The sequence below is a fragment of the Ceratosolen solmsi genome, unplaced genomic scaffold, assembly GCF_000503995.2.
Source record: "Ceratosolen solmsi marchali unplaced genomic scaffold, CerSol_1.0 scaffold7, whole genome shotgun sequence".
NCBI lineage: Eukaryota > Metazoa > Arthropoda > Insecta > Hymenoptera > Agaonidae > Ceratosolen > Ceratosolen solmsi.
The window spans coordinates 657551-670069 of record NW_011948413.1 but is presented as its reverse complement, the minus strand read 5'-3'; the positions used below and the strand labels follow the sequence as shown (position 1 = coordinate 670069).

The 12519-nt window shown below is 26.0% G+C and overlaps 1 protein-coding gene across 2 annotated transcripts in view; it reads right to left on the bottom strand.

The window, feature by feature from the left end:
- Rpb8 (DNA-directed RNA polymerases I, II, and III subunit Rpb8) overlaps window positions 1–12519 on the bottom strand; it is a 78711-nt gene that overhangs the window by 20459 nt on the left and 45733 nt on the right. The window contains exon 4 of one of the 2 annotated variants that reach the window (XR_913045.1): window positions 11954–12123. The exons of the other annotated variant lie outside the window; for it this stretch is intronic. The gene's annotated coding sequence lies outside the window, so the exon portion shown is untranslated. The remainder of the gene's footprint in view (window positions 1–11953; window positions 12124–12519) is intronic. 2 annotated transcript variants of the gene reach the window in all.

Sequence of the window (12519 nt, the reverse complement as noted above, 5' to 3'; positions counted from 1 at the left end):
TTAATAAACACATCATAAATTTTGAACTAATAAAAACTATTCGACAATCAAACAAGGAAATCTATGATTTTATCATAAATTATAGATAGCCCAATTAGAATATAAATAGAAATTTAATTTTCTACTTCAGTGCAAAATTTTACAATTATATTAACTGTAAAAACACTTTTCCTTGATTACATATGTCTATTAATTTAACTGCTTTCACAGATATTTCATGAATCCTAGATTTTCTGATCTATGAACATGACAAAATCAACGATAAGAGACTAGGGATATAAAGCAAGCTCATGGAAATTCAATAGAGTAAGCAAGTATGAGAGAGAGAGAGAGAGAGAGAGAGAGAGAGAGAGAGAGAGAGAGAGAAGGAGACAGTTGACAAAGGTAATAGGATGGAAAATGAAGAATAAAATGCATCATTTTCTGCAGCCCCGGAGACCAAATTAATGTAATAAAATTAAAATTAAACGCTTCATCTGTAAAAAAATTGTGTGTCAATTAAAAATATATGGTGCATTTCGTATTTCATGTTATCCCCAGAGGAACGGAAAATCCATGACCTAATTCACAAGTTACCTAATGTGCACACGCGCACACGCTCTCTCTGTCCCTCTTTCTCACTCATTCTCTCTCGCAGATGCATGTACACGGTACACTGGCATATATGCGGAAAGTGTAGACTTGGTGGGGATTGAGTTGCTATTCAATATATTCAAAAACTTTATTTATTATTATTTAAATTAATTACGCGCATCACAAAGACTATTTACAATTAATATAGTGTATATAAAAATATAATTACCTAGATTATTTTATAATTATTAAGAAAATATATAAAATAACCTATTTGAAGAACATTTTTAATAAACTAAATCTTAACATAAATATGAATAATCAATTTTTTAACAATTTTATATTACAAAATTACATAATCTACTTTTCCAAACACCAAAATTCATTAATTATATTAAAAAATGTATTATATTTTAGTTCAATAAATAAAATAAGAAAGATTCGTTCAAGGAAATTACTATTTTAAGAAAAATTCGATTTTGACAATATCTACTTTTTATGAAAAATAAAAATAATCTTAAGACAACTAAACATGGTAAGATTTATCATATAAATGTGTTCCATTTTCCTCTAACTATTGTATACGAGTTAAATTTATGTTATTTATCGCGCTTTATTGATTTCTGCATCGTTGTCTATGTATACATATTCTATTTCTCTCGTACATCGTGTTCTCTTTTCATATCTGATTAATAAAATGTAAACATGTTTTTTCTTTGGCAATAACATGGATAGAGTTGGCTAAACGTCGTTAACAGTGCAGCCACCTCGATTTTTTAGTAAATTATTTATTCAGCCACCTACTAAATATTTATGCATGCTTTAGAATAACATTTATAAGGAATTTGCAATTGAAAATTTTCTCTTTTTATAAGTGTATGCAAAAATGAAATATTGTTAAACATTTTATCTGATTTCAGCAGATAGTTGTTTTGGATTTAAATATTTTTCCATTTACTATATATGTTAAATGATTTTACATTGGAATAAATTTTTTACAGTTCACAAAACTACTTTTCTTTTTTCTATGCAAAGAAATTTTCAGTTAAGAAATTTGAAAAATTCTTAAATGCTTTTATACTGCAAGCTATTTTATAATTTAACAAGGTAATTTATTTGAAAATCAAACAAAAATAGAAAATAAAAAATACATTTGTTTAATGGTAAATTTTTAGAATTTGGAGAAAGAAACAATAATTAAAATATTTATGATGCTGAATGGTATCCATTCAATAATCTTTTTGAAATAATAAAATTGTGCAAAGCAATTGAAAAAGCACAGATTTAATAGAGAAAATGATTCAAACAGGAAATACTCGATTTTTCAGAAACTAATTCAGGAGAGGCACACCCAAAAATTCCACTGTAATTCGCCTCTTTTTATTTAATTTGCCATTGCGTACCTCGTAGTAATAATGGACTCATAAAAATCCAATACTTGAAAAAAGAAGCAATGTGTATTTGATTATACCTCTATGCATTCACTTACGCAAAACTTAGAAACAACGTCAAACAAAATGCAACTACAAAAGCGAGTACTGTGAGCATCCTTTCAACCCTTTGTCCGTAACACAGATGTCGAGCTGAAGGGTCATAAGATCATAATAAATACGATACATATATAAACTACACACAGTAGTATCTTCTCGAGTTTTTATCTAAATGCATTTCGTAAGTTTCTTTGCATGTAAGTAGTATTATCATATGAACACTTAGTTTTTCCCGAGCATAATTTAAGTTGTCAAAATAATTGTATCGTATCATACCAATAACACTTGAAAAATACAACCGTTTACACATTATAATAATGGAATGATTAATAAGATATTCTTAATCTTTTTGAAAATTAATTTTTCTTATTTATCTGAAAAATCACAATTTTTATACAAACATTTAACCTTTAAATATACCTATATAAAGCAAACATGTATTTCAATTAGTACCTAATTAATTTATATCTAAAGAATTTAATTCAATTAGAACGATAGTCTAACGATAGTCGATGATGGTCAAGTCTCAGAAGTCAATGTACATAAACTTATTCGTAACGTAAAAAGCTAGAAATATAAAAATTTTAAATATACTTAAATATAATTAAAGAATAGTATATGAATAATTTAAAAATAAAACATAAATATATGAGATGCTTTTAAAAATTTGTTAAAATGATCTAAATAATATAAATATAAACTATATCGTTAATTATAAATTTAAAAGACAAATTGTTTTTTTATATGAATATTTTCATATACTAGTGAATTTTTTTGTTTCTATAACCATACTAGCCTTTTTGTAGGCAGTGAGAAGAGAGTGAAATCAAAACGATTTAAGATAATTATCTTGATGCACAATAGTAGTTGATTGGATTTTTCTTACCTAATTCCTACAAACAGCTTTTAGTATTTCCAAAATGTTAATACGTTTAAACCATTAATTTTAATGAAGCATTAGTTCTTTCATACATACATCGTTTTGAAATTTTATATTTGTATTAATTTTTAAGTTAGATTTTTAATTAGTAATGATTTTAACTAATTAATTAATTTTTTAGTAATTAAAGTCAAATATATTATCGATTGAATTTTCATATTTATAATGTTTAAATTAATCTTTGATAAAAAGTATATTTATATGTGAGCTATATCTATTTAATAGAATGACACGTCGGTATGGATAAACACGATCAATTTATTGAGATAAAGTGTTGGTTATTCAATATCTGCTGGTATTTTCCTTGCATTGTTAAAATAATGTTACAGAAATAAATTCCTCTCTTTCCGAAATTCTTAACTAAAAATTATCTGAATCTGATCAGGTATAGCGTGCTCAAACGGGAAACCGCAAATATGCTTAAGGCCAAAGGTCAACACAGACGATTGTTAGTGACCGTTGACGTCATTTCTCATATATGCGTTTATGCCTTCTCTGAGTTAGTTGCATGCGTGTCCAGCGTCTCCTGTCGTTCCCACAGTTTGAACGAATGAATAATGAAGTTTGTTATTATTGAGCGATATCACTTCTGGCAGCGCCAGCTTCGACGAATCGATTTACCAGATCAAAGGCAACTTCATAGGACGATGTTCTTCGTTCATCGTTAAAAAATTTGCGTTTTTCCTTGGCAATATTTGACGAGCTAAATAGCTGTGACGCTAAACAAGACCGTCAAATTGAATCACCATGATATTATGTAATATTTACATCTATTGACGAAATTAATTTAATGTATTCTTTGAATTTTCTAAAATATGATTTACCGTTACCTCATCTCTTGGTTTTTTAAAAGCTTATTTTATATGCTATGTGAAATTTATTAAAACAGATTTGATTTATTTAGAGTAATGATAATTAAATCTTTATTTATGCGAGTTTCAAAGGTATCGCAATTAATATACACAACTCTATAATTGTAATACCTTTAAATCAGCGTACAATAGATACACATATATTTTTCACATTATTATACTTTTAAATTTAAAGTTACACTTTTATGCAGACTTTTGTTTTAATGTTTATTAAGCAGCATTTTCTACTTTTGTAGTATATTAGTTTACACTTGCCTTTGTATCGTAAGGTACCCAGTAAATAAAATTATGTGTGTTTATTAAAAATTTCTTTGGTATTTTAAGATATAATTGTTTATTAAAAAAAATAGATATCTAATTAAAGCTATCTACTCAAATAAATTTTAAATGTTTCCAATTGTTTGTACTTATTGATTAAAGCTTAAACTTATATTTAAAATTTAGTCCAAGCTTAAATTAGACCAATATAATTATAATAAATATAATTATAATTATAATACGTAATCGCTTTTTTCTAATTGGTGAGTTATAAAAATAAGAAAAATTAAATATTATAGTAATCTTATTTAAATATATAGATAAATTATTAATATGGAGCATTTATCTACTACTTTAATTATAGTTTAACGAATAATCAGATGATAGTATAATTCTATAGAAACAGCGACATTAATTGCAACGTGATCAATTGCGGAAGCCATGCTGCAAATATTCGAATAATATCGTGCATAAAGGTAGAAAAAATTGCGTGTGTAGATACTGAGACTGAGGTGTATCCCTATTATTTCTTTTTTCTTTTTTCAATAATATCACTAGTGAGACTACTGTGTCAGAACTGACATGAAGTCGAAAAAGTAAAATTGTCTATATGGGCACACATTAATTTTATTAACATCGAAAAATATTTAACCATTTTCTCAATAACTGAATCTCTCTTATATTTGAAAGCAACTGCTTTTTACAACGCTTTTTACAATTGCTTTTTTATCGATGAATTTATTGAATATTAATGCAAATAATAGATCGATAGATTTTATTAAGAATCTGTATAACTGCTTACAATATAATTTTTCATAATTGATTATTAGAAACCAAAAATATATAAGTCTCAATTAAAGCACTGTATATAATTATACTTTAAAATGACGCGATCAAGCGTTGATAATATCGAATTTTATAATTGAAAAAAGCTTAAATTTTTCTTAAAGAAAATCGTTTATACAATAGATATAAGCTTCATTTAAAATTACCTTTAATTCAACGTAGCAAAGTAGGAAGGACTAAAGAATGCCAAGCAGCTTGAGCCGATATAAATAAGCCATGCTTAACGCTTGTAATTATCCGATCTTTTAAGATAATAGCTAATAACACAGATTTGCTAGCTGGGAGTATCTTTTATCAAGAATCCGCACCCAGCTCAATAGAGAATATCGGAAACGGACCATCGCAGAAAAGTTGGAAGTCCACCTTCACCAACGGCCCATAACGCCTATTGCATAACGAGAACTATTATGTCAGAGTGCGCGCGTACGCCTCGTCGACTTCTCTCCATCTTCGACAGTGTTTTAAGCTGCTAGAAACAATAATATATGCCCGTCAAAGTAGAAGACTAGTCAAAATTGCATTACTCCAACATATCCATATCATAATGCATTTTTATTCTCTTGATTCGATCAACTCGATTTACAAGGATTGCTCTCGCTTTATTGTCCAAGGAGTGTAATTAAATAACAGGTAATAATTCACAAACGTTTACATTAAAATGAATGCGCCTACAGTTTATTTAGGATTTTTTAATTTGACTAAGCATAAATTATGCTTATGATTTACTTGCAATAAGCGCTATCATAATATATTAAGTACCATAAGTAACAAATAGTGAAATGCAATTCTCCATTCTATGTGCTATTTGTAGCGTTCATTAAATAAAACGGATTCCTTATAGTTCAAAACAATTAATTTTCCCACAGGTCAGGATATTATCTCATATACACTGCAATTATTGTATGTGCAACACCAATGGGGAAGTACATATAAGGTCACCTTTTTGACAGCTGATGCATACAATCAATGTATTTTATTTTATTTTAATTATTTAAAATTTCAGATACTAATAGATTTTATAAAATATTTATAGTAAGTGCTAATTATACTTATTATTCATCTTGCATTTAATACTGATTTTGAGCGAGAGAAAAAGATAGATGTTTAAATAAAACGAGAGAATAATAATTGTTTCTAAAAATATATATGTACAAAACCTTCATTATATCAAACGTGTAATATTTTTAATTAACTTATTCTAAAGCTGATAAATTATTTATTGCGTAATAGGAGTTTTAATGCAATTTTTTCTGATTTTTATCTGTTTCGATTCATTTACAAATATTACAGAATTACGAAATTATTCTTTGAAAATTTTAATAAGCATATAGAAAGTTAACCTAATAATCCAAAAAAAGAACCTCGAACTGTACATAAAATGAGATAAAGTGTGCGACGGTTAATAATAGACCACCAGCCGAGGCTGCTAAGTAAAACGAAGAAACTTTGAAAGGTAGGAAAGGCGTGAAGAAAACGTGTTCTAGAACACTTGAGCAGTGCCTATTTTCACCGTCAGCTGCCAAAAATGCATATTGCAATTTGCTACCCAGCATCCAAATACACTTTTACATAATCAGTGTCGCAGCCATTTTGTTTTGGCAACTGGTTTTTCTGCGTCACAAAATTATTTAAATCTAACTGATGCTGTTAGATGTTGGAAAAACATTTACGAAAATCAATAACTCGTTTAAAATGATCCGCAAACATTAAAAAAAATAGTACGATACATCGTTATATTTTTAGAATATTCTTTTTTTAATGATTTAAAGAAATGATGCTTAGAGATCTAGAGACAAAGTATCGAAAATCTCCTATATAACGGAACAAATTACTTATCATACATATTTTACTATATATGTTTTCTTATAGCTGTTTTTTTTTTAATATGCCATATTTAATTAATATTAATTAAGCTAATTGGCTCAACTCAAACTATGTTATGTGATTTCTTACTAATATATTTACTAATTGTACTTCCCTAATTTTCACATTTATGTTAATAAAAATTTATTTTAATATAACTTAAAGTAATTTAAGTTATATTTTGAATTTAAATAAAAACTTCGTTAATTAATAGTAAAATATTTATGCTTTTGATGAATATTATTAATAAATGAAATTGTCTAATCAATAATAGCTCTTAAATATTTTATTAATTTTTTTAGCATTTATTCTTATTTATCAACTATTAAGATAATTCCATGTAGAAAGAACAAAGGTGCTTTTAGACGGCGATTTTAGTTGTAATCCCAAATGGATATTTTTATCCAATGTAAATCGATTTTCCAATATTAATACAAACATGTACAAATTTGACTAAAAATATAACTAAATAGAATGAAATAACAGTTGCTATAATTTTTAAAATAAATATTCCGAAAATGGACTTCTAGTTTAAATGATATAATTGTATTTATTATAAATAATTAATATAATAGTTAAAAGAAATTAAATTCTAGCTAAACACAATTTTACGTATATTATTATTTGTCTAGTTATTATATATATTATTATCAAACCTTTGTTCTATTGTACCACAAATATCTGTAAGGTATTTAATATGAACATTTTTATTTGTTGTTTGGTAATGTAAAAAACAAACGAAATAAATGTAAATTATAATCAGACTTATGTTTAGTGTCCTTTTAAAATCACTTCGGATTAACAGAGTGATCAGCGTAAATATCAGCTGATTTTGACAACTGACAAATGACCTAATACCACCCGTGAAAGGAAATCCATTTTATCAACTGTCGATGAAATGCTCACTTGTCATACACAATGGATAATAGGAAATTTTGGATCTTAGCTTCTCAAAAAATTGTTAAAGCAATATTACAAGGATAATTTAATTTTTACTATTTTCAATTTTGATTAGTATCTTTTGAAGTTGAAAAATTATTTTTATATTATTATTATATTATTATATTATTTTTATATTTAATAAATATTAATATTTTATTACTGAAAATGTTGATCTAACAAATATTAATGACTACATTTGATATTTATTTAATAACTCAATTAGCTTTTATTTAAAATTTCCTATATCAAATATATTAATTAATAATAAAGATATTATTTAAAACATCTTTAAGATTTATTTTAGAAAAAATATTAATTTATACCAAGTTTTATTTTTGTTTGGTACAAACTTACTATAGCTTGTAATTATTCAATATAGTATTTTTTTTACTTTGAGTACATAATACTTTTAGTATATAATATTAATAACAAATCAAATTTAATTGCATATTGATAATGAAAAATTAAACGTATTTAATTATCTTAATTAAGATTTCATTAATCAAGAAATATATTTTTATTAAGAATTTTATTAAAGCAATTTTGGAGAGATCTTATAAATTTTAATCAATGATTATAGTTAAATATATTTTATAAACTATTGGAAATAGAACCATAATGCTATTTACATTATGCATATATAAACAATAACTGTGTTATTTTTTTATTTCTTCTTCACCTTTAAATCACATATAACAACTTTTTCGATGACAACAAAACTACATACATACTATCAGTAATCTTAATTTCTATTTCTTTCAAACGCCAAAATTAACTCAAGAGTATATACCCGATGGCGTCTGGACGACGACGAGAAACTTGATCAATAATTCATGTTCCATATGTCACGTGTCTTCTCCTACTTTCGATTTTCTATATTCTGGATCCATCAAGGAAACTGCTTTAATTTTCATATCAGATATATTTACACCCCATTCATACAGATTATTTAGTGCGTATTATTCAATAAATGTTGACAAAATGATAATAGAATAAAAAGGAACAAATTCAATTACTTACTTCAATTACTTGCCTTCTTCACGCTATTCAACTTTACGACTTATGAGTTGTATTAATTAACATGTAAAAAAATGGTTTATTTATAATAAAATGAATATACGAAAATTATTCAAAGAAACTTTTGTATTTATTACATTGTCACGAATTAAAATATAACATCCGAACTTAAAAAATAAGAAGAAATTGGAAACGATTTGTTTTTGATATTTAACTCAGTGTAAAAATAGAATCTTTAATTAAAACGGAATTTTATTTGATAGCTCAAAATAGCATATTCAAGTAAAATTGCTTCATTAGTTTCATATTTTATTCAGATAACATTCAATATATTATAAATTTTAATTATAGTTACATTTTTGAAAAATATTTTTCCAAATAAAATTTTTTGAATTTATATTTAAATAAATAAATAAATAAATATATATATATATATATATAAGATTTCAAAAATAGACATATTAAATATTTTTTGAATAATAATAAAAATATCGTACTGACAATGATTGTTTTATGAATTAATGATTTATAATAAAATTAGTATAATACAAAATAAAAGGGAATAATAATAATAATTCAGAGAAGAATATGAAAATACGCAGTTATCTAGTTGTAATTATTGTGCATTCGAATGGCGTGCGTTGGTGATCATTTTTCATACTTTTGTATTATTATAGAAATATTCGTGACTTTTTAAAGCATCTTACTTAAAATTAAATAAAATAACAAATAGAAGTGACCTGTAAAATATTTTAGATTTTTATGTCCAACAAATTTTACAGTATTCATATATTTTTAACTAAAAAAAGATTGCAGTCATTTTTTATTTCGTTACTTATCCTTTTATTATTTTTCGCTATTTGCTAGCTATAGAAAAAATTAGAAAGAGAAACGTCATTCGAGTTACAATAGACAGAATTGCAATTGTATTAAAAGAGGACGGGCAATTTTCATGCATTATCTCGCATAGCTTGATTTATGTTAATTACATCTGCGTCAATATTAAGTTAACAGCACAAATATATTAATTGTATTAATAAGTGATTTTACAATAACTAATTGATTCGTGTTTTAAATATCGAGATTCTTTGAATTAGTCATTTTTATTAATACTATGTATGTACTCGTTATTTTACAGATACAAAACATAAAATCAATACGTATTCCATTTTTTAAACGAGTGGACTTTACTTAATATGTTTTTAAAAACATAACAAACTCAAGATAAACTTTCAGTAATATTTTTTGCGATTTAACACCTTATTTATTGCAAACAATAGAAAACAGATTAGAACATAACATAGTTTTCTTCGATCATTTTAAGTAAATACTTCAGTAGTAATAGCATTTTCTTCTCATGCTTAAATAAACAAAACAAAAAGTATTTCATTCTGTATATTTGCTTATACTAAGTTTAACCAATTAGGTGCAAATATTTAACGTAAACATAATTATGATCGCTATTCAATGTATAATATTATGAAGATCAAATTGTATAAATTTTTAGGTCAATAATTCTGCATTCTACGCATAATAGAAGAATCTTTAATGTAATTATTTAATGTAATTTGAAGTATATAAAAAAATTTTATAAAACAACATTCTCATCTTCTTAAGCATAATTTACATTACATTAAAATCTTATGTTTAAAAGTTACTGAAGCACATGCAATCTTCTTAATAATTAAAATTAATCTTTTTAATAATACTTTTAATACATCTACCGTTTTATTCTGTTTAAATAAAATTTTTCAAATTATAAAAAAAATAAAATTAGAATTTTTTGATATCTAATTGGCATAATTAAGGATAGCACGTTCCATTAATATTTTTTCACCTATTTTAATTATATATTTGTTATTATTTATGTATATGTATGTGTGTATATATAAAGAAATATAAATTTAATAATCAAAAGTTATTATAAAATATATACATATTCATTCATTTTTAAATGCAATAATTTTCAATTTTTCAAATTAGAAATTGCAAATTATTATTACATTTAACAAATGTAGTTAGTCTTAGCAATCGCAATTTTACTTTTCTATTTTTAAAATATTTTTAATCTATACCTTCAATATTTATTTATAAAATGCTTTACTGGTATTAATGTAAAGTATTCTTTAATGCCATCTATTAATCTTAGAAAGAAACTAGTATGCATAATTATTACGCATCGACATTATTACGTATAACAAACGAAAATAACTATTTATTTACTACCTATTTTATAGCGTTATTTAAATATACATAAAAAATATGAATTTATTATTCCAAATGTACTGCTGCATATGTTACTGTGACGAAACATGTATTAGTATTGCAAATAACTAAGAGCAATAATTAAGCACACTCTTTTTGTTATTTCGCATCATTGGTGTCTTTTAATTTATTGAATATATCATCAAATCAATTCATACTAATCTGAAACGAAATCGTATCATCTGTGTAAAAAAATCGTATTTGAAGAATCAAGGTCTCTGTAACTGCGATGTTAAATCCGGGAGTTAAACTAAATTAAGATCAATTTTATCTAAAGCTTTTATCAATTACAGGTTAACCATAACATTCTCATATTATAGTTTGTTTTGCATACATGAGTATTTTACAACCTTAAATTTGGTAACCGATACTCTTCATATTAATTTTCTTCAACTAAATCTGGCTTCAACATAGATGCATAGATACATAGATTCAACGTCCAAAGAATTTATAAATTCGAAAAAATAAGTAAAAAATGTGGTCAAGTATTTGGAAACAATCGGTTTGGTTAAAATTGTTTTGTTTTGCGCTAAACCATAATGGAGCATAATATGATTTCAATAAGCATCCCTATGCAATATTTTCTAACACGCTAGATACTTCAGTCCACTCGCAGCAAGGACAAAGAATCGTCGATTTGGTAATTTGTTGCCAGCGCCCCCAGGAAACTGAGATACCACCAGCTGTGTTCACGCGCTTCTTTATCAATCGAGTGAACGCAGAGTGGCTCCCTGTTCACCAAGGGCGATCCCCATTTGTCATTGATGCAGTAAGCATATTGTCTCCTCCCCATCACATCTTCCCTGTCTCGGCCCTACTCGGCCTTGGTATTCGCACTAGCGTGCACTATCCCACTCTCGCATCACCGTGACTTTTCTCGCTCTTACCGACAAGGATCGCTATTGTAGATTCCCGACACACGCAGTGCATCCCACATCTGTTTCCCCCTCGGTTTCACTTTACCAGTTTCTATGAAAGGGTTTCCTATATCGTTCCATGATTTTCTCTCTTTACCTTCCGTGGTCCTCGGGACTGCATAGAGCTTTCGCTTCCATACCTTGAAAAAAAAAGAAAAAAAAATTTCGAGTCCCATGTTTTTCATAATTATTTACTTCACTGCTTATAATCATAGTAAGAATAGATTTTAGCTTGTTAGTATTAAATTTTCTTACATTTCTTATTATAATTCTCCTTAAGTGCAATTCATAACGAACCGCGCGCATTTAACAACACGCTGTTGCACGATATTACATGATTTATAAGTTCATCATTGCGATTTAATTTCAATTTCGCTGAGGTCAATTCAATTGTAAGATTTTGATAAAAATATTTCTATTTTTATTCAAAATTTTTTTAACACTGTTCAATCCTTTTCAATTAAGATGTATAACTTTAGTTGAGCACTAATTTGTTTATTTATTAGTATAATTAGATAATCATTCTTTTCGTATAA